The sequence below is a fragment of the Schistocerca americana genome, unplaced genomic scaffold, assembly GCF_021461395.2.
Source record: "Schistocerca americana isolate TAMUIC-IGC-003095 unplaced genomic scaffold, iqSchAmer2.1 HiC_scaffold_25, whole genome shotgun sequence".
Taxonomy (NCBI): domain Eukaryota; kingdom Metazoa; phylum Arthropoda; class Insecta; order Orthoptera; family Acrididae; genus Schistocerca; species Schistocerca americana.
Window position 1 is genome coordinate 1,400,221 of NW_025725961.1, and position 25,386 is coordinate 1,425,606.

The following is a 25,386-nucleotide window of genomic DNA, read 5'->3' on the forward strand; positions in this document are numbered from 1 at the left end:
AAATTGCTTCGGAATTAAATTCAAAGGGCACAATGACGACTTAAGTAGCAGAGGACTGACACTCTAACTTTCTATGATTTGAACGTCAACTGTGAGTCCAGTTTTAGATTCCGATGCTTAACTTCAGGTTTACTGTATCCCTTGGACCTTCTTATTGACGATGAAACACAGAAATTGCATCCGAATTAAATACAAAAGGCACAATGCCGACTTAAGTATAAGAGGACTGACACTCTCACTTTCTATGATTTGAACCTCTCATGTGAGTCCAGTTTTACATTCCGATGCTTCACTTCAGGTTTCCTGTAAACCTTGGATCTTCTTGTTGACGATGAAACACAGAAATTTCATCCGAATTAAATTCAAACGGCACAATGCCGACTTAAGTAGAAGAGGACTGACACTCTAACTTTCTATGATTTGAACCTCTCCTGTGAATCCAGTTTTAGATTCGGATGCTTCACCTCAGGTTTACTGTATACCTTGGACCTTCGTATTGACGATGAAGCACAGAAATTGCTTCGGAATTAAATTCAAGAGGCACAATATCGACTTAGGTACAAGAGGACTAACACTCTAACTTTCATTGATTTGAACTTCTCCTGTGAGTCCAGTTTTAGATTCCAATGCTTCATTTCGGGTTTACTGTATCCCTTGGACCTTCTTATTGACGATGAAACAAAGAAATTGTATCCGAATTTAATACAAAAGGCAAAATGACGACTTAAATACAAAAGGACTGACACTCCAACTTTCTGTGATTTGAAACTCTCCTGTGAGGCCAGTTTTCGATTCCGATGCTTCACTTCAGGTTTACTGTATCCCTTGGACCCTCTTATTGACGATGAAACACAGAAATTGCATCCGAATTTAATACAAAAGGCACAATGCCCACTTATGTACAAGAGGACGGACACTCTAACTTTCTATGATTTGAACCTCTCCTGTGAGTCCAGTTTTAGATTCTGATGCTTCACTTCAGGTTTCCTGTATACCTTGGACCTTTTTATTGTCGATGAAACACAGAAATTGCATCCGAATTAAATTCAAAAGGCACAATGCCGACTTAAGTACAAGAGGACTGACTCTCTTACTTTCTATGATTTTAACCTCTCCTGTGAGTCCAGTTTTAGATTCCGATGATTCACTTCAGGTTTACTGTATCCCTTGGACCGTCTTATTGACGATGAAACACAGAAATTGCATCCGAATTTAATACAAAAGGCACAATGCCCACTTATGTACAAGAGGACGGACACTCTAACTTTCTATGATTTGAACCTCTCCTGTGAGTCCAGTTTTAGATTCTGATGCTTCACTTCAGGTTTCCTGTATACCTTGGACCTTCTTATTGTCGATGAAACACAGAAATTGCATCCGAATTAAATTCAAAAGGCACAATGCCGACTTAAATACAAGAGGAATGACACTCTCACTTTTCATGATTTGAACCTCTCCTGTGAGTCCAGTTTTAGATTCCGATGCTTCACTTCAGGTTTCCTGTATACCTTGGACCTTCTTATTGACGATGAAACACAGATATTGCATCCGAATTTAATACAAAAGGCACAATGCCGACTTAAGTACAAGAGGACTGACACTCTCATTTTCTATGATTTGAAATTCTCCTGTGAGTCCAGTTTTAGATTCGGTTGCTTCGCTTCAGGTTTACTGTATTCCTTGGACCTTCTTATTGACGATGAAGCACACAAATTGCTTCGGAATTAAATTCAAAAGGCACAATGCCGACTTAAGTACAAGAGCACGTACACTCTAACTTTCTATGATTTGAACCTCTCCTGTGAGTCCAGTGTTGGATTCCGATGCTTCACTTCAGGTTTACTGTATCCCTTGGAATTTCTTATTGACGATGAAACACAGAAATTGCATCCGAATTTAATACAAAAAGCAAAATGACGACTTAAGTACAAAAGGACAGACACTCTAACTTTCTGTGATTTGAACCTCTCCTGTGAGTCCAGTTTTAGATTCCGATGCTTCACTTCAGGTTCACTGTATACCTTGGACCTTCTTATTGACGATGAAACACAGAGATTGCATCGGTATTAAATTCAAAAGGCACAATGCCGACTTAAGTACAAGAGGACTGACACTCTAACATTCTATGATATGAACCTCTCCTGTGAGTCAAGTTTTAGATTCGGATGCTTCACTTCAGGTTAATTGCATACCTTGGACCTTCTTATTGACGATGAAGCACAGAAATTCCTTCGGAAATAAATTCAAGGGGCACAATGCCAACTTAAGTAGCAGAGGACTGACACTCTAAGTTTCTATGATTTGAACCTCCACTGTGAGTCCAGTTTTACATTCCGATGCTTCACTTCAGGTTTACTGTATCCCTTGGACCTTCTTATTGACGATGAAACACAGAAATTGCATCGGAATTAAATTCAAAAGGCACAATGCCGACTTAAGTACAAGATATCTGACACTCAAACAATCTATGATTTGAAACTCTCCTGTGAGTCCAGTTTTAGATTACGATGCTTCACTTCAGGTTTACTGTATCCCTTGGACCCTCTTATTAACGATGAAACACAGAAATTACATCGGAATTTAATACAAAAGGCACAATGCCGACTTAAGTACAAGAGGACGGACACTCTAACTTTCTATGATTTGAACCTCTCCTGTGAGCCCAGTTTTAGATTCCGATGCTTCACTTCAGGTTTCCTGTATACCTTGGACCTTCTTATTGACGATGAAACACAGAAATTGCATCCGAATGTAATACAAAAGGCACAATGCCGACTTAAGTACAAGAGGACAGACACTCTCACTTTCTATGAATTAAACCTCTCCTGTGAGTCCTGTTTTAGATTCCGATACTTCACTTCAGGTTTACTGTATACCTTGGACCTTCTTATTGACGATGAAACACAGAAATTGCATCCGAATTTAATACAAAAGGCACAATGCCGACTTAAGTACAAGAGGACTGACACTCTAACTTTCTATGATTTGAACCTCGCCTGTGAGCCCAGTTTTAGATTCCGATGCTTCACTTCAGGTTTACTGTATACCTTGGGCCTTCTTATTGACGATAAAGCACAGAAATTGCATCGGAATTAAATTCAAAAGGCACAGTGCCGACTTAAGTACAAGAGGAGTGACACTCTAACTTTCTATGATTTGTACCTCTCCTGTGAGTCCAGTTTTATATTCGGATGCTTCACTTCAGGTTTACTGTATACCTTGGACCTTCTTATTGACGATGAAGCACAGAAATTGATTCGTAATTATATTCAAAAGGCACAATGCCGACTTAAGTACAAGAGGACTGACACTCTAACTTTCTATGATTTGAACCTCTCCTGTGAGTCTAGATTTAGATTCCGATGCTTCACTTCAGGTATACTGTATCCCTTGGAACTTCTTATTGCCGATGAAACACAGAATTTGCATCCGAATTTAATACAAAAGGCACAATGGCGACTTAAGTACAAAAGGACTGACACTCTAACTTTCTGTGTTTTGAACCTCTCCTGTGAGTGCAGTTTTAGATTCCGATACTTCACCTCAGGTTCACTGTATACCTTGGACCTTCATATTGACGAAGAAACACAGAAATTGCATCGGAATTAAATTCAAAAGCCACAATGCCGCCTTAAGTACAAGAGGACTGACACTCTAACTTTCAATGATTTGAACCTCCACAGTGAGTCCAGTTTTAGATTCCGATGCTTCACTTCGGGTTTACTGTATCCCTTGGACCTTCTTATTGACGATGAAACACAGAAATTGCATCCGAATCAAATACAAAAGGCACAATGCCGACTTAAGTACAAGAGGACTGACACTCTCACTTTCTATGATTTGAACCTCTCATGTGAGTCCAGTTTTAGATTCCGATGCTTCACTTCAGGTTTCCTGTAAACCTAGGACCTTCTTATTGACGATGAAACACAGAATTTTCATCCGAATTAAATTCAAAAGGCACAATGCCGACTTAAGTAGAAGAGGACTGACACTCTAACTTTTTATGATTTGAACCTCTCCTGTGAGTCCAGGTTTAGATTCCGATGCTTCACTTCAGGTTTACTGTATCCCTTGGACCTTCTTCTTGACGAAGAAACACAGAAATTGCATCCGAATATAATACAAAAGGCACAATGCCGACTTAAGTACAAGAGGACTGCCACTCTAACTTTCTACGAATTGAACCTCTCCTGTGAGTCAAGTTTTAGATTCCGAAGCTACACTTCAGGTATACTGTATCCCTTGGACCTTCGTATTGACGATGGAACACAGAAATTGCATCTGAAATTAATTCAAAAGGCACAATGCCGACTTAAGTACAAGAGGACTGACACTCTAACTTTCTTTGATTTGAAGCTCTCCTGTGAGTCCAGTTTTAGATTCCGATGCTTCACTTCAAGTTTACTGTATACCTTGGACCTTCTTATTGACGATGAAGCACAGAAATTGCATCGGAATTAAATTCATAAGGCACAGTGCCGACTTAAGTACAAGAGGAGTGACACTCTAACTTTCTATGATTTGAACCTCTCCTGTGAGTCCAGATTTAGATTCCGATGCTTCACTTCAGGTTTACTGTATCCCTTGGAACTTCTTATTGACGATGAAACACAGAAATTGTATCCGAATTTAATACAAAAGGCACAATGACGACTTAAGTACTAAAGGACTGTCACTCTAACTTTCTGTGATTTGAACCTCCCCTGTGAGTGCAGTTTTAGATTCCGATGCTTCACCTCAGGTTTACTGTATACCTTGGTCCTTCATATTGACGATGAAACACAGAAATTGCATCGGAATTAAATTCAAAAGCCACATTGCCGACTTAAGTACAAGAGGACTGACACTCTCATGTTCTATGATTTGAACCTCCACTGTGAGTCCAGTTTTAGATTCCGATGCTTCACTTCAGGTTTACTGCATCCCTTGCACCTTCTTATTGACGATGAAACATAGAAATTGCATCCGAATTAAATACAAAAGGCACAATGCCGACTTAAGTACAAGAGGACTGACACTCTCACGTTCTATGATTTGAACGTCTCATGTGAGTCCAGTTTTAGATCCCGATGCTTCACTTCAGGTTTCCTATAAACCTAGGACCTTCTTATTGACGATGGAACACAGAAATTTCATCCGAATTAAGTTCAAATGGCACAATGCCGACTTAAGTAGAAGAGGACTGACACTCTTACTTTTTATGATTTGAATCTCTCCTGTGAATCCAGTTTTAGATTCGGATGCTTCAACTCAGGTTTACTGTATACCTTGGACCTTCTTATTGACGATGAAGCACAGAAATTGATTCGGAAGGAAATTCAAAAGGCACAATGCCGACTTAAGTTTAAGAGGACTGACACACTCACTTTCTATGATTTGAACCTCTCCTGTGATTCCAGTTTTAGATTCCGATGCTTCACTTCAGGTCTACTGTATCCCTTGGACCCTCTTATTGACGATGAAGCACAGAAATTGCATCCGAATTTAATACAAAAGGCACAATGGTGACTTCAGTACAAGAGGACAGACACTCTAACTTTCTATGATTTGAACCTCTCCTGTGAGTCCAGTTTTAGATTCCGATGCTTCACTTTAGGTTTACTGTATCCCTTGGACCTTCTTATTGACGATGAAACAAAGAAATAGCATCCGAATTTAATACAAAAGGCAAATGGACGACTTAAGTACAAAAGGACTGACACTCCAACGTTCGGTGATTTGAACCTCTCCTGTGAGGCCAGTTTTAGATTCCGATGCTTCACATCAGGTTCACAGTATACCTTGGACCTTCTTATTGACGATGAAACACAGAAATTGCATCGGAATTAAATTCAAAAGTCACAATGCAGACTTAAGTACAAGAGGACTGACACTCTAACTTTCTATAATTTGAACCTCTCCTGTGAGTCCAGGTTTAGATTCCGATGCTTCACTTCAGGTTTACTGTATCCCTTGGACCTTCTTATTGACGAAGAAACACAGAAATTGCATCCGAATTTAATACAAAAGGCACAATACCGACTTAAGTACAAGAGGACTGCCACTCTAACTTTCTACGAATTGAACCTCTCCTGTGAGTCAAGTTTTAGATTCCGAAGCATCACTTCAGGTATACTGTATCCCTTGGACCTTCGTATTGACGATGGAACACAGAAATTGCATCGGAAATTAATTCAAAAGGCACAATGCCGGCTTAAGTACAAGGGGACCGACACTCTAACATTCTATGATTTGGACCCCTCCTGTGAGTCCAGTTTTAGATTCCGATGCTTCACTTCAGGTTTACTGTATACCTTGGACCTTCTTATTGGCGATGAAGCACAGATATTGCATCGGAATTAAATTGAAAAGGCACAGTGCCGACTTAAGTACAAGAGGAGTGACACTCTAACTTTCTATGATTTGAACCTCTCCTGTGAGTCCAGTTTTAGATTCCGATGTTTCACTACAGGTTTACTGTATCCGTTGGACCTTCGTATTGACGATGAAACACGGAAATTGCATCCGAACTTAATACAAAAGGCACAATGCCGACATAAGTACAAGATGACTGACACTCTCACTTTCTATGATTTGAACCTCTCCTGTGAGTCCAGTTTTAGATTCCGATGCTTCACTTCAGGTTTACTGTATCCCTTGGAACTTCTTATTGACGATAAAACACAGAAATTGCATCGGAATTAAATTCAATAGGCACAATGCCGACTTAAGTACAAGAGGACTGACACTCAAACTTTCTATGATTTGAATCTCTCCTGTGAGTCCAGTTTTAGATTCCGATGCTTCACTTCAGGTTTACTGTATACCTTGGACCTTCTTATTGACGATGAAGCACAGATATTGCATCGGAATTAAATTGAAAAGGCACAGTGCCGACTTAAGTACAAGAGGAGTGACACTCTAACTTTCTATGATTTGTACCTCTCCTGTGAGTCCAGTTTTAGATTCCGATGCTTCACTTCAGGTTTCCTGAATACCTTGGAACTTCTTATTGACGATGAAACATAGAAATAGCATCCGAATTTAATACAAAAGGCACAATGACGACTTAAGTACAAAAGGACTGACACTCTAACTTTCTGTTATTTAAACCTCTCCTGTGAGTCCAGTTTTAGATTCCGATGCTTCACTTCAGGTTCACTGTATACCTTGGACCTTCATATCGACGATGAAACACAGAAATTGCATCGAAATTACATTCAAAAGCCACAATGCCGACTTAAGTAAAAGAGGACAGACACTCTAACTTTCTATGATTTGAACCGCTCCTGTGAGTCCAGTTTTCGATTCCGATGCTTCACTTCAGGTTTACTGTATACCTTGGACCTTCCTTTTGACAATGAAGCACAGAAATTGCTTCGGAATTAAATTCAAAAGGCACAATGCCGACTTAAGTACAAGAGGACTGACACTCTAACTTTCAATGATTTGAACCTCTCCTGTGAGTATACTTTTAGATTCCGATGCTTCACTTCAGGCTTACTGTATCCCTTGGACCTTCTTGTTGACGATGAAACAAAGAAATAGCATCTGAATTCAATACTAAAGGCAAAATGGCTACTTAAGTACAAAAGGACTGACACACTAACTTTCTGTGATTTAAACCTCTCCTGTGAGGCCAGTTTTAGATTCCGATGCTTCACTTCAGGTCTACTGTATCCCTTGGACCTTCTTATTGACGATGAAGCACAGAAATTGCATCCGAATTTAATACAAAAGGCACAATGGTGACTTCAGTACAAGAGGACAGACACTCTAACTTTCTATTATTTGAACCTCTCCTGTGAGTCCAGTTTTAGATTCCGATGCTTCACTTCAGGTTTACTGTATCCCTTGGACCTTCTTATTGACGATGAAACAAAGAAATAGCATCCGAATGTAATACAAAAGGCAAATACACGACTTAAGTGCAAAAGGACTGACACTCTAACGTTCGGTGATTTGAACCTCTCCTGTGAGGCCAGTTTTAGATTCCGATGCTTCACATCAGGTTCACTGTATACCTTGGACCTTCTTATTGACGATGAAACACAGAAATTGCATCGGAATTAAATCGAAAAGGCACAGTGCCGACTTAAGCGCAAGAGGAGTGACACTCTAACTTTCTATGATTTGAACCTCTCCTGTGAGTCCAGTTTTAGATTCCGATGTTTCACTACAGGTTTACTGTATCCGTTGGACCTTCTTATTGACGATGAAACACAGAAATTGCATCCGAATTTAATACAAAAGGCACAATGCCGACTTAAGTACAAGATGACTGACACTCTCACTTTCTATGATTTGAACCTCTCCTGTGAGTCCAGTTTTAGATTCCGATGCTTCACTTCAGGTTTACTGTATACCTTGGACCTTCTTATTGACGATGAAGCACAGAAATTGCATCGGAATTAAAGTGAAAAGTCACAGTGCCGACTTAAGTGCAAGAGGAGTGACACTCTAACTTTCTATGATTTGAACCTCTCCTGTGTGTCCAGTTTTAGATTCCGATGTTTCACTACAGGTTTACTGTATCCGTTGGACCTTCTTATTGACGATGAAACACAAAAATTGCATCCGAATTTAATACAAAAGGCACAATGCCGACTTAAGTACAAGATGACTGACACTCTCACTTTCTATGATTTGAACCTCTCCTGTGAGTCCAGTTTTAGATTCCGATGCTTCACTTCAGGTGTACTGTATCCCTTGGACTTTCTTATTGACGATGAAACACAGAAATTGCATCGGAATTAAATTCAATAGGCACAATGCCGACTTAAGTACAAGAGGACTGACACTCAAACTTTCTATGATTTGAATCTCTCCTGTGAGTCCAGTTTTAGATTCCGATGCTTCACTTAAGGTTTACTGTATCCCTTCGACATTCGTATTGGCGATGAAACACAGAAATTGCATCGGAATTAAATTCAAAAGGCACAATGCCGACTTAAGTACAAGAGGACTGACACTTTAACTTTCTATGATTTGTACCTCTCCTGTGAGTCCAGTTTTAGATTCCGATGCTTCACTTCAGGTTTCCTGAATACCTTGGAACTTCTAATTGACGATGAAACATAGAAATAGCATCCGAATTTAATACAAAAGGCACAATGACGACTTAAGTACAAAAGGACTGACACTCTAACTTTCTGTTATTTAAACCTCTCCTGTGAGTCCAGTCTTAGATTCCGATGCTTCACTTTAGGTTCACTGTATACCTTGGACCTTCATATTGACGATGAAACACAGAAATTGCATCGGAATTACATTCAAAAGCCACAATGCCGACTTAAGTAAAAGAGGACTGACACTCTAACTTTCTATGATTTGAACCGCTCCTGTGAGTCCAGTTTTCGATTCCGATGCTTCACTTCAGGTTTACTGTATACCTTGGACCTTCCTTTTGACAATGAAGCACAGAAATTGCTTCGGAATTAAATTCAAAAGGCACAATGCCGACTTAAGTACAAGAGGACAGACACTCTAACTTTCAATGATTTGAACCTCTCCTGTGAGTATACTTTTAGATTCCGATGCTTCACATCAGGCTTACTGTATCCCTTGGACCTTCTTGTTGACGATGAAACAAAGAAATAGCATCTGAATTTAATACAAAAGGCAAAACGACTACCTAAGTACAAAAGGACTGACACACTAACTTTCTGTGATTTGAACCACTCCCGTGAGGCCAGTTTTAGATTCCGATGCTTCACTTCAGGTTCACTGTATACCTTGGACCTCCTTATTGACGATGAAACACAGAAATTGCATCGGAATTAAATTCAAAAGGCTCAATGCCGACTTAAGTACAAGAGGGCTGACACTCTAACTTTCTATGATTTGAACATCTCCTGTGACTCCAGTTTTAGATTCGGATGCTTCACTTCAGGTTTACTGTATACCTTGGACCTTCTTATTGACGATGAAGCACAGAAATTGCTTCTGAATTTAATTCAAAAGGCACAATGCCGACTTAAGTAGCAGAGGACTGACACTCTAACTTTCTATGATTTGAACCCCTCCTGTGAGTCCTGTTTTAGATTCCGATGCTTCACTTCAGGTTTACTGTTTCCCTCGGCCCTTCTTATTGACGATGAAACACAGAAATTGCATCGGAATTAAATTCAAAAGTCACAATGCAGACTTAAGTACAAGAGGACTGACACTCTAACTTTCTATAATTTGAACCTCTCCTGTGAGTCCAGGTTTACATTCCGATGCTTCACTTCAGGTTTACTATATCCCTTGGACCTTCATATTGACGATGAAACACAGAAATTGCATCCGAATTTAATACAAAAGGCACAATGCCGACTTCAGTACAAGAGGACTGCCACTCTAACTTTCTATGGATTGAACCTCTCCTGTGAGTCAAGTTTTAGGTTCCGAAGCTTCACTTCAGGTATACTTTGACCCTTGGACCTTCGTATTGACGATGGAACACAGAAATTGAATCGGAAAATAATTCAAAAGGCACAATGCCGACTTAAGTACAAGAGGACTGACACTCTAACTTTCTATGATTTGAAACCCTCCTGCGAGTCCTGTTTTAGATTCCGATGTTTCACTTCAGGTTTACTGTATACCTTGGACCTTCTTATTGCCGATGAAGCACAGAAATTGCATCGGAATTAAATTAAAAAACACAGTGCCGACTTAAGTACAAGAGGAGTGACACTCTAACGTTCTATGATTTGAACCTCTCCTGTGAGTCCAGTTTTAGATTCCGATGTTTCACTACAGGTTTACTGTATCCGTTGGACCTTCTTATTGACGATGAAACACAGAAATTGCATCCGAATTTAACACAAAAGTCACAATGCCGACTTAAGTACAAGAGGACTGACACTCTTACTTTCTATGATTTGAACCTCTCCTGTGAGTCCAGTTTTAGATTCCGATGTTTCACTTAAGGTTTACTGTATACCTTGGACCTTCGTATTGACGATGAAACACAGAAATTGCATCGGAATTAAATTCAAAAGGCACAATGCCGACTTAAGTACAAGAAGACTGACACTCTAACTATCTATGATTTGAACCTCTCCTGTGAGTCCAGTTTTAGATTCGGATGCTTCACTTCCGGTTTACTGTATACCTTGGACCTTCTTATTGACGATGAAGCACAGATATTGCATCGGAATTAAATTGAAAAGGCACAGTGCCAACTTAAGTACAAGAGGAGTGACACTCTAACTTTCTATGATTTGAACCTCTCCTGTGAGTCCAGTTTTAGATTCCGATGTTTCACTACAGGTTTACTGTATCCGTTGGACCTTCGTATTGACGAAGAAACACGGAAATTGCATCCGAACTTAATACAAAAGGCACAATGCCGACATAAGTACAAGATGACTGACACTCTCACTTTCAATGATTTGAACCTCTCCTGTGAGTCCAGTTTTAGATTCCGATGCTTCACTTCAGGTTTACTGTATCCCTTGGACCTTCTTATTGACGATAAAACACAGAAATTGCATCGGAATTAAATTCAATAGGCACAATGCCGACTTAAGTACAAGAGGACTGACACTCAAACTTTCTATGATTTGAATCTCTCCTGTGAGTCCAGTTTTAGATTCCGATGCTTCACTTAAGGTTTACTGTATCCCTTCGACATTCTTATTGGCGATGAAACACAGAAATTGCATCAGAATTAAATTCAAAAGCCACAATGCCGACTTAAGTACAAGAGGACTGACACTTTAACTTTCTATGATTTATACCTCTCCTGTGAGTCCAGTTTTAGATTCCGATGCTTCACTTCAGGTTTCCTGAATACCTTGGAACTTCTTATTGACGATGAAACATAGAAATAGCATCCGAATTTAATACAAAAGGCACAATGACGACTTAAGTACAAAAGGACTGACACTCTAACTTTCTGTTATTCAAACCTCTCCTGTGAGTCCAGTTTTAGATTCCGATGCTTCACTTCAGGTTCACTGTATACCTTGGACCTTCATATCGACGATGATACACAGAAATTGCATCGAAATTACATTCAAAAGCCACAATGCCGACTTAAGTAAAAGAGGACTGACACTCTAACTTTCTATGATTTGAACCGCTCCTGTGAGTCCAGTTTTCGATTCCGATGCTTCACTTCAGGTTTACTGTATACCTCGGACCTTCCTTTTGACAATGAAGCACAGAAATTGCTTCGGAATTAAATTCAAAAGGCACAATGCCGACTTAAGTACAAGAGGACTGACACTCTAACTTTCAATGATTTGAACCTCTCCTGTGAGTATACTTTTAGATTCCGATGCTTCACTTCAGGCTTACTGTATCCCTTGGACCTTCTTGTTGACGATGAAACAAAGAAATAGCATCTGAATTTAATACTAAAGGCAAAATGACTACTTAAGTACAAAAGGACTGACACACTAACTTTCTGTGATTTGAACCTCTCCTGTGAGGCCAGTTTTAGATTCCGATGCTTCACTTCAGGTCTACTGTATCCCTTGGACCTTCTTATTGACGATGAAGCACAGAAATTGCATCCGAATTTAATGCAAAAGGCACAATGGTGACTTCAGTACAAGAGGACAGACACTCTAACTTTCTATTATTCGAACCTCTCCTGTGAGTCCAGTTTTAGATTCCGATGCTTCACTTCAGGTTTACTGTATCCCTTGGACCTTCTTATTGACGATGAAACATAGAAATAGCATCCGAATGTAATACAAAAGGCAAATGGACGACTTAAGTGCAAAAGCACTGACACTCTAACGTTCGGTGATTTCAACCTCTCCTTTGAGGCCAGTTTTAGATTCCGATGCTTCACATCAGGTTCACTGTATCCCTTGGACCTTCTTATTGACGATGAAACCAGAAATTGCATCGGAATTAAATTCAATAGGCACAATGCCGACTTAAGTACAAGAGGACTGACACTCAAACTTTCTATGATTTGAATCTCTCCTGTGAGTCCAGATTTAGATTCCGATGCTTCACTTAAGGTTTACTGTATCCCTTCGACATTCTTATTGGCGATGAAACACAGAAATTGCATCGGAATTAAATTGAAAAGGCACAATGCCGACTTAAGTACAAGAGGACTGACACTTTAACTTTCTATGATTTGTACCTCTCCTGTGAGTCCAGTTTTAGATTCCGATGCTTCACTTCAGGTTTCCTGAATACCTTGGAACTTCTAATTGACGAAGAAACTTAGAAATAGCATCCGAATTTAATACAAAAGGCACAATGACGACTTAAGTACAAAAGGACTGACACTCTAACTTTCTGTTATTTAAACCTCTCCTGTGAGTCCAGTTTTAGATTCCGATGCTTCACTTTAGGTTCACTGTATACCTTGGACCTTCATATTGACGATGAAACACAGAAATTGCATCGGAATTACATTCAAAAGCCACAATGCCGACTTAAGTAAAAGAGGACTGACACTCTAACTTTCTATGATTTGAACCGCTCCTGTGAGTCCAGTTTTCGATTCCGATGCTTCACTTCAGGTTTACTGTATACCTTGGACCTTCCTTTTGACAATGAAGCACAGAAATTGCTTCGGAATTAAATTCAAAAGGCACAATGCCGACTTAAGTATAAGAGGACTGACACTCTAACTTTCAATGATTTGAACCTCTCCTGTGAGTATACTTTTAGATTCCGATGCTTCACATCAGGCTTACTGTATCCCTTGGACCTTCTTGTTGACGATGAAACAAAGAAATAGCATCGGAATTAAATTCAAAAGGCTCAATGCCGACTTAAGGACAAGAGGGCTGACACTCTAACTTTCTATGATTTGAACATCTCCTGTGACTCCAGTTTTAGATTCGGATGCTTCACTTCAGGTTTACTGTATACCTTGGACCTTCTTATTGACGATGAAGCACAGAAATTGCTTCGGAATTTAATTCAAAAGGCACAATGCCGACTTAAGTAGCAGAGGACTGACACTCTAACTTTCTATGATTTGAACCCCTCCTGTGAGTCCTGTTTTAGATTCCGATGCTTCACTTCAGGTTTACTGTTTCCCTCGGACCTTCTTATTGACGATGAAACACAGAAATTGCGTCGGAATTAAATTCAAAAGTCACAATGCAGACTTAAGTACAAGAGGACTGACACTCTAACTTTCTATAATTTGAACCTCTCCTGTGAGTCCAGGTTTACATTCCGATGCTTCACTTCAGGTTTACTATATCCCTTGGACCTTCATATTGACGATGAAACACAGAAATTGCATCCGAATTTAATACAAAAGGCACAATGCCGACTTCAGTACAAGAGGACTGCCACTCTAACTTTCTATGAATTGAACCTCTCCTGTGAGTCAAGTTTTAGGTTCCGAAGCTTCACTTCAGGTATACTTTGACCCTTGGACCTTCGTATTGACGATGGAACACAGAAATTGAATCGGAAAATAATTCAAAAGGCACAATGCCGACTTAAGTACAAGAGGACTGACACTCTAACTTTCTATGATTTGAAACCCTCCTGCGAGTCCTGTTTTAGATTCCGATGTTTCACTTCAGGTTTACTGTATACCTTGGACCTTCTTATTGACGATGAAGCACAGAAATTGCATCGGAATTAAATTAAAAAACACAGTGCCGACTTAAGTACAAGAGGAGTGACACTCTAACGTTCTATGATTTGAACCTCTCCTGTGAGTCCAGTTTTAGATTCCGATGTTTCACTACAGGTTTACTGTATCCGTTGGACCTTCTTATTGACGATGAAACACAGAAATTGCATCCGAATTTAACACAAAAGTCACAATGCCGACTTAAGTACAAGAGGACTGACACTCTTACTTTCTATGATTTGAACCTCTCCTGTGAGTCCAGTTTTAGATTCCGATGTTTCACTTAAGGTTTACTGTATACCTTGGACCTTCGTATTGACGATGAAACACAGAAATTGCATCGGAATTAAATTCAAAAGGCACAATGCCGACTTAAGTACAAGAAGACTGACACTCTAACTATCTATGATTTGAACCTCTCCTGTGAGTCCAGTTTTAGATTCGGATGCTTCACTTCCAGTTTACTGTATACCTTGGACCTTCTTATTGACGATGGAGCACAGTAATTGCTTCGGAATTTAATTCAAAAGGCACAATGCCGACTTAAGTAGCAGAGGACTGACACACTAACTTTCTATGATTTGAACCTCTCCTGTGACCCCAGTTTTAGATTCCGATGCTTCACTTCAGGTTTACTGTTTCCCTTGGACCTTCTCATTGACGATGAAACACAGAAATTGCATCCGAATTTAATACAAAAGACACAATGCCGACTTAAGTACAAGAGGACTGCCACTCTAATTTTCTATGAATTGAACCTCTCCTGTAAGTCAAGTTTTAGATTCCGAAGCTACACTTCAGGTATACTGTATCCCTTGGCCCTTCGAATTGACGATGGAACACAGAAATAGAATCGGAAATTAATTCAAAAGGCACAATGCCGACTTAAGTACAAGAGGACTGTCACTCTAACTTTCTATGATTTGAACCCCTCCTGTGAGTCCAGTTTTAGATTCCGATGTTTCACTTCAGGTTTACTGTATACCTTGGACCTTCTTATTGACGATGAAGCACAGAAATTGCATCGGAATTAAATTGAAAAGGCACAGTGCCGACTTAAGTACAAGAGGAGTGACACTCTAACTTTCTATGATTCGAACCTCTCCTGTGAGTCCAGTTTTAGATTCCGATGCTTCACTTAAGGTTTACTGTTTCCCTTGGACCTTCTTATTGACGATGAAACACAGAAATTGCATCCGAATTAAATACAAAAGGCACAATGACGACTTAAGTACAAAAGGACTGACACTCTAAAATTCTATGATTTGAATCTCTCCTGTGAGTCCAGTTTTAGATTCCGATGCTTCACTTCAGGCTTACTGTATCCCTTGGACCTTCTTATTGACGATGAAACACAGAAATTGCATCGGAATTAAATTCAAAAGTCACAATGCAGACTTAAGTACAAGAGGACTGACACTCTAACTTTCTATAATTTGTGCCTCTCCTGTGAGTACAGGTTTAGAGTCCGATGCTTCACGTCAGGTTTACTGTATCCCTTGGACCTTCTTATTGACGGTGAAACACAGAAATTGCATCCGAATTTAATACAAAAGGCACAATGCCGACTTAAGTACAAGAGGACTGCCACTCTACCTTTCTATAAATTGAACCTCTCCTGTGAGTCAAGTTTTAGATTCCGAAGCTTCACTTCAGGTATACTGTATCCCTTGGACCTTCGTATTGACGATGGAACACAGAAATTGCATCGGAAATTAATTCAAAAGGCACAATGCCGACTTAGGTACAAGAGGACTGACACTCTAACTTTCTATGATTTGAACCCCTCCTGTGAGTCCAGTTTTAGATTCCGATGCTTCACTTCAGGTTTACTGTATACCTTGGACCTTCTTATTGACGATGAAGCACGGAAATTGCATCGGAATTATATTGAAAAGGCACAGTGCCGGCTTAAGTACAAGAGGAGTGATAATCAATTTTTCTATGATTTGAACCTCTCCTGTGAGTCCAGGTTTAGATTCCGATGCTTCACTTCAGTTTTACTGCATCCCTTGGACCTTCTTATTGACGATGAAACACAGAAATTGCATCCGAATTTAATACAAAAGGCACAATGCCGACTTAAGTACAAGAGGACTGCCACTTTAACTTTCTATGAATTGAACCTCTCCTGTGAGTCAAGTTTTAGATTCCGAAGCTTCACTTCAGGTATACTGTATCCCTTGGACCTTCGTATTGACGATGGAACACAGAAATTGCATCGGAAATTAATTCAAAATGCACAATGCCGACTTAAGTACAAGAGGACTGACACTCTAACTTTCTATGATTTGAACCTCTCCTGTGAGTCCAGTTTTAGATTCCGATGCTTCACTTCAGGTTTACTGTATACCTTGGCCCTTTTTATTGACGATGAGGTACAGAAATTGCATCGGAAATAAATTGAAAAGACACAGTGCCGACTTAAGTACAAGAGGAGTGACACTCTAACTTTCTATGATTTGAACCTCTCCTGTGAGTCCAGTTTTAGATTCCGATGTTTCACTACAGGTTTACTGTATACCTTGGACCTTCTTTTTGACGATGAAACACAGAAAATGCATCGGAATTAAATTCAAAAGGCACAATGCCGACTTAAGTAGCAGATGACTGACACTCTAACTTTCTATGATTTGAACCTCCACTGTGAGTCCAGTTTAAGATTCCGATGCTTCACTTCAGGTTTACTGTATCCCTTGGACCTTCTTATTGACGATGAAACACAGAAATTGCATCCGAATTAAATACAAAAGGCACATTGCCGACTTAAGTACAAGAGGACTGACACTCTCACTTTCTATGATTTGATCCCCTCATGTGAGTCCAGTTTTAGATTCCGATGCTTCACTTCAGGTTTCCTGTAAACCTTGGACCTTCTTATTGACGATTAAACACAGAAATTTCATCCGAATTAAATTCAAAAGGCACAATGCCGACTTAAGTAGAAGAGGACTGACACTCTTACTTTTTATGATTTGAACCTCTCCTGTGAGTCCAGTTTTTGATTCGGATAATTCACCTCAGGTGTACTGTATACCTTGGACCTTCTTATTGACGATGAAGCACAGAAATTGCTTCGGAATTAAATTCAAAAGGCACAATGCCGACTTAAGTACAAGAGGACTGACACTCTAACTTTCAATGATTTGAACCTCTCCTGTGAGTACAGTTTTTGATTCCGATGCTTCACTTCAGGATTACTGTATCCCTTGGACCTTCTTATTGACGATGAAACAAAGAAATTGCATCCGAATTTAATACAAAAGGCAAAATGACGACTTAAGTTCAAAAGGACTGACACTCTAACTTCCTGTGATTTGAACCTCTCCTTTGGGGCCAGTTGTAGATTCAGATGCTTCACTTCAGGTTCACTGTATACCTTGGACCTTCTTATTGACGATGAAACACAGAAATTGCATCGGAATTAAATTAAAAAGGCACAGTGCCGACTTAAGTACAAGAGGACTGCCACTCTAACTTTCTATGAATTGAACCTCTCCTGTGAGTCAAGTTTTAGGTTCCGAAGCTTCACATCAGGTATACTTTGACCCTTGGACCTTCGTATTGACGATGGAACACAGAAATTGAATCGGAAATTAATTCAAAAGGCACAATGCCGACTTAAGTACAAGAGGACTGACACTCTAACTTTATATGATTTGAACCTCTCCTGTGAGTCCAGTTTTAGATTCGGATGCTTCACTTCCGGTTTACAGTATACCTTGGACCTTCTTATTGACGATGAAGCACAGTAATTGCTTCGGAATTTAATTCAAAAGGCACAATGCCGACTTAAGTAGCAGAGGACTGACACTCTAACTTTCTATGATTTGAACCTCTCCTGTAAGCCCAGTTTTAGATTCCGATGCTTCACTTCAGGTTTACTGTTTCCCTTGGACCTTCTCATTGACGATGAAACACAGAAATTGCATCCGAATTTAATACAAAAGGCACAATGACGACTTAAGTACAAATGGTCTGACACTCTAAATTTCTATGATTTGAATCTCTCCTGTGAGTCCAGTTTTAGATTCCGATGCTTCACTTCAGGCTTACTGTATCCCTTGGACCTTCTTATTGACGATGAAACACAGAAATTGCATCGGAATTAAATTCAAAAGTCACAATGCAGACTTAAGTACAAGAGGACTGACAATCTAACTTCCTATAATTAGAAACTCTCCTGTGAGTCCAGGTTTAGATTCCGATGCTTCACTTCAGGTTTACTGTATCCCTTGGACCTTCTTATTGACGATGAAACACAGAAATTGCATCCGAATTTAATACAAAAGACACAATGCCGACTTAAGTACAAGAGGACTGCCACTCTAACTTTCTATGAATTGAACCCCTCCTGTGAGTCCAGTTTTAGATTCCGATGTTTCACTTCAGGTTTACTGTATACCTTGGACCTTCTAATTGACGATGAAGCACAGCAATTGCATCGGAATTAAATTGAAAAGGCACAGTGCCGACTTAAGTACAAGAGGAGTAACACTCTAACTTTCTATGATTCGAACCTCTCCTGTGAGTCCAGTTTTAGATTCCGATGCTTCACTTCAGGTTTACTGTTTCCCTTGGACCTTCTTATTGACGATGAAACACAGAAATTGCATCCGAATTTAATACAAAAGGCACAATGACGACCTAAGTACAAAAGGACTGACACTCTAAAATTCTATGATGTGAATCTCTCCTGTGAGTCCAGTTTTAGATTCCGATGCTTCACTTCAGGCTTACTGTATACCTTGGACCTTCTTATTGACGGTGAAACACAGAAATTGCATCCGAATTTAATACAAAAGGCACCATGCCGACTTAAGTACAAGAGGACTGCCACTCTACCTTTCTATAAATCGAACCTCTCCTGTGAGTCAAGTTTTAGATTCCGAAGCTTCACTTCAGGTATACTGTATCCCTTGGACCTTCGTATTGACGATGGAACACAGAAATTGCATCGGAAATTAATTCAAAACGCACAATGCCGACTTAAGTACAAGAGGACTGACACTCTAACTTTCTATGATTTGAACCTCTCCTGTGAGTCCAGTTTTAGATTCCGATGCTTCACTTCAGGTGTACTGTATACCTTGGCCCTTTTTATTGACGATGAAGTACAGAAATTGCATCGGAAATAAATTGAAAAGGCACAGTGCCGACTTAAGTACAAGAGGAGTGACACTCTAACTTTCTATGATTTGAACCTCTCCTGTGAGTCCAGTTTTAGATTCCGATGTTTCACTACAGGTTTACTGTATACATTGGACCTTCTTTTTGACGATGAAACACAGAAAATGCATCGGAATTAAATTCAAAAGGCACAATGCCGACTTAAGTAGCAGATGACTGACACTCTAACTTTCTATGATTTGAACCTCCACTGTGAGTCCAGTTTTAGATTCCGATGCTTCACTTCAGGTGTACTGTATCCCTTGGACCTTCTTATTGACGATGAACCACAGAAATTGCATCCGAATTAAATACAAAAGGCACATTGCCGACTTAAGTACAAGAGGACTGACACACTCACTTTCTATGATTTGATCCTCTCATGTGAGTCCAGTTTTAGATTCCGATGCTTCACTTCAGGTTTCCTGTAAACCTTGGACCTTCTTATTGACGATTAAACACAGAAATTTCATCCGAATTAAGCTCAAAAGGCACAATGCCGACGTAAGTAGAAGAGGACTGACACTCTTACTTTTTATGATTTGAACCTCTCCTGTGAGTCCAGTTTTAGATTCGGATAATTCACCTCAGGTGTACTGTATACCTTGGATCTTCTTATTGACGATGAAGCACAGAAATTGCTTCGGAATTAAATTCAAAAGGCACAATGCCGACTTAAGTACAAGAGGACTGACACTCTAACTTTCAATGATTTGAACCTCTCCTGTGAGTACAGATTTTGATTCCGATGCTTCACTTCAGGATTACTGTATCCCTTGGTCCTTCTTATTGACGATGAAACAAAGAAATTGCATCCGAATTTAATACAAAAGGCAAAATGACGACTTAAGTACAAAAGGACTGACACTCTAACTTCCTGTGATTTGAACCTCTCCTTTGGGGCCAGTTGTAGATTCCGATGCTTCACTTCAGGTTCACTGTATACCTTGGACCTTCTTATTGACGATGAAACACAGAAATTGCATCGTAATTAAATTCAAAAGGCACAATGCCGACTTAAGTACAAGAGGACTGACACTCTAACTTTCTATGATTTGAACCTCTCCTGTGAGTCCAGTTTTAGATTCGGATGCTTCACTTCAGGTTTACTGTATCCCTTGGACCTTCTTATTGACAATGAAACACTGAAATTGCATCGGAATTAAATTCAAAAGGCACAATGCCGACATAAGTACAAGAGGACTGACACTCTAACTTTCTATGATTTGAACCTCTCCTGTGAGTACAGTTTTAGATTCCGATGCTTCACTTCAGGTTTACTGTATCCCAGGGACCTACTTATTGACGATGAAGCACAGAAATTGCAGCGGAAATAAATTCAAAAGGCACAATGGCGTCTTAACTACAAGAGAACTGACACTCTTAGATTCTATGATTTGAACCACTCCTGTGAGTCCAGTTTTAGATTCCGATGCATCACTTCAGGCTTACTGTATCCCTTGGACCTTCTTTTTGACGATGAAACACAGAAATTGCATCTGAATTTAATACATAATGCACAAAGCCGACTTAAGTACTAGAGGACTGCCACTTTAACTTTCTATGAATTGAACCTCTCCTGTGAGTCAAGTTTTAGATTCCGATGCTTCACTTCTGGTATACTGTATCCCTTGGACCTTCGTATCGACGATGAAGCACAGAAATTGCATCGGAATTAAATTGAAAAGGCACAGTGCCGACTTAAGTACAAGAGGGGTGACACTCTAAATTTCTATGATTTGAACCTCTCCTGTGTGACCAGTTTTAGATTCCGATGTTTCACTACAGGTTTACTGTATCCGTTGGACTTTCTTATTGACGATGAAACACAGAAATTGCATCCGAATTTAATACAAAAGGTACAATGCCGACTTAAGTACAAGAGGACTGACACTCTCACTTTCTATGATTTGAACCTCTCCTGTGAGTCCAGTTTTAGATTCCGATGCTTCGCTTCAGGTTCACTGTATACCTTGGACCTTCTTATTGACGATAAAACACAGAAATTGCATTGGAATTAAATTCAAAAGGCACAATGCCGGCTTAAGTACAAGAGGACTGACACTTTAACTTTCTATGATTTGTACCTCTCCTGTGAGTCCAGTTTTAGATTCGGATACTTCACTTCAGGTTTACTGTATACCTTGGACCTTCTTATTGACGATGAAGCACAGAAATTGCTTCGGAATTTAATTCAAAAGGCACAATGCCGACTTAAGTACAAAATGACTGACACTCTAAATTTCTATGATTTAAATCTCTCCTGTGAGTCCAGATTTAGATTCCGATGCTTCACTTCAGGCTTATTGTATCCCTTGGACCTTCTTATTGACGATGAAGTACAGAAATTGCATCGGAATTAAATTCAAAAGTCACAATGCAGACTTAAGTACAAGAGGACTGACACTCTAACTTTCTATAATTTGAACCTCTACTGTGAGTCCAGGTTTAGATTCCGATGCTTCACTTCAGGTTTACTGTATCTCTTGGACCTTCTTATTGACGATGAAACACAGAAATAGCATCGGAATTAAATTCAAAAGCACAATGCCGACTTAAGTACAAGAGGACTGACACTCAAACTTTCTATGATTTGAATCTCTCCTGTGAGTCCAGTTTTAGATTCCGATGCTTCACTTAAGGTTTACTGTATCCCTTCGACATTCTTATTGGCGATGAAACACAGAAATTGCATCGGAATTAAATTTAAAAGGCACAATGCCGACTTAAGTACAGGAAGACTGACACTCTACCTTTCTATGATTTGAACCTCTCCTGTGGGTCCAGTATTAGATTCTGATGCTTCACTTCAGGTTTACTGTATCCCTTGGACCTTCTTATTGACAATGAAACACTGAAATTGCATCGGAATTAAATTCAAAAGGCACAATGCCGACTTATGTACAAGAGGACTGACACTCTAACTTTCTATGATTTGAACCTCTCCTGTGAGTACAGTTTTAGATTCCGATGCTTCACTTCAGGTTTACTGTATCCCAGGGACCTTCTTATTGACGATGAAGCACAGAAATTGCAGCGGAATTAAATTCAAAAGACACAATGCCGTCTTAACTACAAGAGAACTGACACTCTAAATTCTATGATTTGAACCACTCCTGTGAGTCCAGTTTTAGATTCCGATGCTTCACTTCAGGCTTACTGTATCCCTTGGACCTTCCTTTTGACGATGAAACACAGAAATTGCATCGGAATTAAATTCAAAAGTCACAATGCAGACTTAAGTACAAGAGGACTGACACTCTAACTTTCTATGATTTGAACCTCTCCTGTCAGTCCTGTTTTAGATTCCGATGCTTCACTTCAAGTTTACTGCATCCCTTGGACCTTCTTATTGACGATGAAACACAGAAATTGCATCCCAATTTAATACAAAAGGCACAAAGCCGACTTAAGTACAAGAGGACTGCCACTTTAACTTTCTATGAATTGAACCTCTCCTGTGAGTCAAGTTTTAGATTCCGAAGCTTCACTTCAGGTATACTGTATCCCTTGGAGCTTCGTATTGACGATGAAGCACAGAAATTGCATCGGAATTAAATTGAAAAGGCACAGTGCCGACTTAAGTACAAGAGGAGTGACACTCTAACTTTCTATGATTTGAACCTCTCCTGTGAGACCAGTATTAGATTCCGATGCTTCGCTTCAGGTTCACTGTATACCTTGGACCTTCTTATTGACGATAAAACACAGAAATTGCATTGGAATTAAATTCAAAAGGCACAATGCCGGCTTAAGTACAAGAGGACTGACACTTAAACTTTCTATAATTTGACCCTCTCCTGTGAGTCCAGTTTTAGATTCGGATGCTTCACTTCAGGTTTACTGTATACCTTGGACCTTCTTATTGACGATGAAGCACAGAAATTGCATCGGAATTAAATTGAAAAGGCACAGGGCCGGCATAAGTACAAGAAGACTGACACTCTAACTTTCTAAGATTTGAACCTCTCCTGTGAGTTCAGTTTTATATTCCGATGTTTCACTACAGGTTTACTGTATCCGTTGGACCTTCTTATTGACGATGAAACACAGAAAATTCATCCGAATTTAATACAAAAGGCACAATGCGGACTTAAGTACAAGAGGACTGACGCTCTCACTTTCTATGATTTGATCCTCTCGTGTGAGTCCAGTTTTAGATTCCGATGCTTCACTTCAGGTTAACTGTATCCCTTGGACCTTCTTATTGACGATGAAACACAGAAATTGCATCGGAATTAAATTCAAAAGGCACAATGCCGACTTAAGTACAAGAGGCCTGACACTCAAACTTTCTATGATTTGAATCTCTCCTGTGAGTCCAGTTTTAGATTCCGATGCTTCACTTAAGGTTTACTGTATCCCTTCGACATTCTTATTGGCGATGAAACACAGAAATTGCATCGCAATTAAATTCAAAAGGCACAATGCCGACTTAAGTACAGGAGGACTGACACTCTACCTTTCTGTGATGTGAACCTCTCCTGTGAGTCCAGTTTTAGATTCCGATGCTTCACATCAGGTTTACTGTATCCCTTGGACCTTATTATTGACAATGAAACACAGAAATTGCATCCGAATTTAATACAAAAGGCACAATGTCGACTTAAGCACAAAAGGACTAACACTCTAAATTTCTATGTTTTGAATCTCTCCTGTGAGTCCAGTTTTAGATTCCGATGCTTCACTTCAGGCTTACTGTATCCCTTGGACTTTCTTATTGACGATGAAACACAGAAATTGCATCGGAATTAAATTCAAAAGTCTCAATGCAAACTTAAGTACAAGATGACTGACACTCTAACTTTCTATAATTTGACCCTCTCCTGTGAGTCCAGGTTTGGATTCCGATGCTTCACTTCAGGTTTACTGTATCCCTTCGACATTCTTATTGGCGATGAAACACAGAAATTGCATCGGAATTAAATTTAAAAAGCACAATGCCGACATAAGTACAGGAAGACTGACACTCTACCTTTCTATGATTTGAACCTCTCCTGTGAGTCCAGTATTAGATTCCGATGCTTCACTTCAGGTTTACTGTATCCCTTGGACCTTCTTATTGACAATGATACACTGAAATTGCATCGGAATTAAATTCAAAAGGCACTATGCCGACTTATGTACAAGAGGACTGACACTCTCACTTTCCACGATTGGAACCTCTCCTGTGAGTCCAGTTTTGGATTCCGATGCTTCGCTTCAGGTTTACTGTATACCTTGGACCTTCTTATTGACGATGAAGCACAGAAATTGCTTCGGAATTTAATTCAAAAGGCACAATGCCGACTTAAGTAGCAGAGGACTGACACTCTAACTTTCTATGATTTGAACCTCTCCTGTGAGTCCAGTTTTAGATTCCGATGCTTCACTTTAGGTTTACTGTTACCCTAGGACCTTCTTATTGACGATGAAACACAGAAATTGCATCCGAATTTAATACAAAAGGCACAATGACGACTTAAGTACAAAAGGACTAACACTCTAATTTTCTATGTTTTGAATCTCTCCTGTGAGTCCAGTTTTAGATTCCGATGCTTCACTTCAGGCTTACTGTATCCCTTGGACTTTCTTATTGACGATGAAACACAGAAATTGCATCGGAATTAAATTCAAAAGTCTCAATGCAAACTTAAGTACAAGAGGACTGACACTCTAACTTTCTATAATTTGAC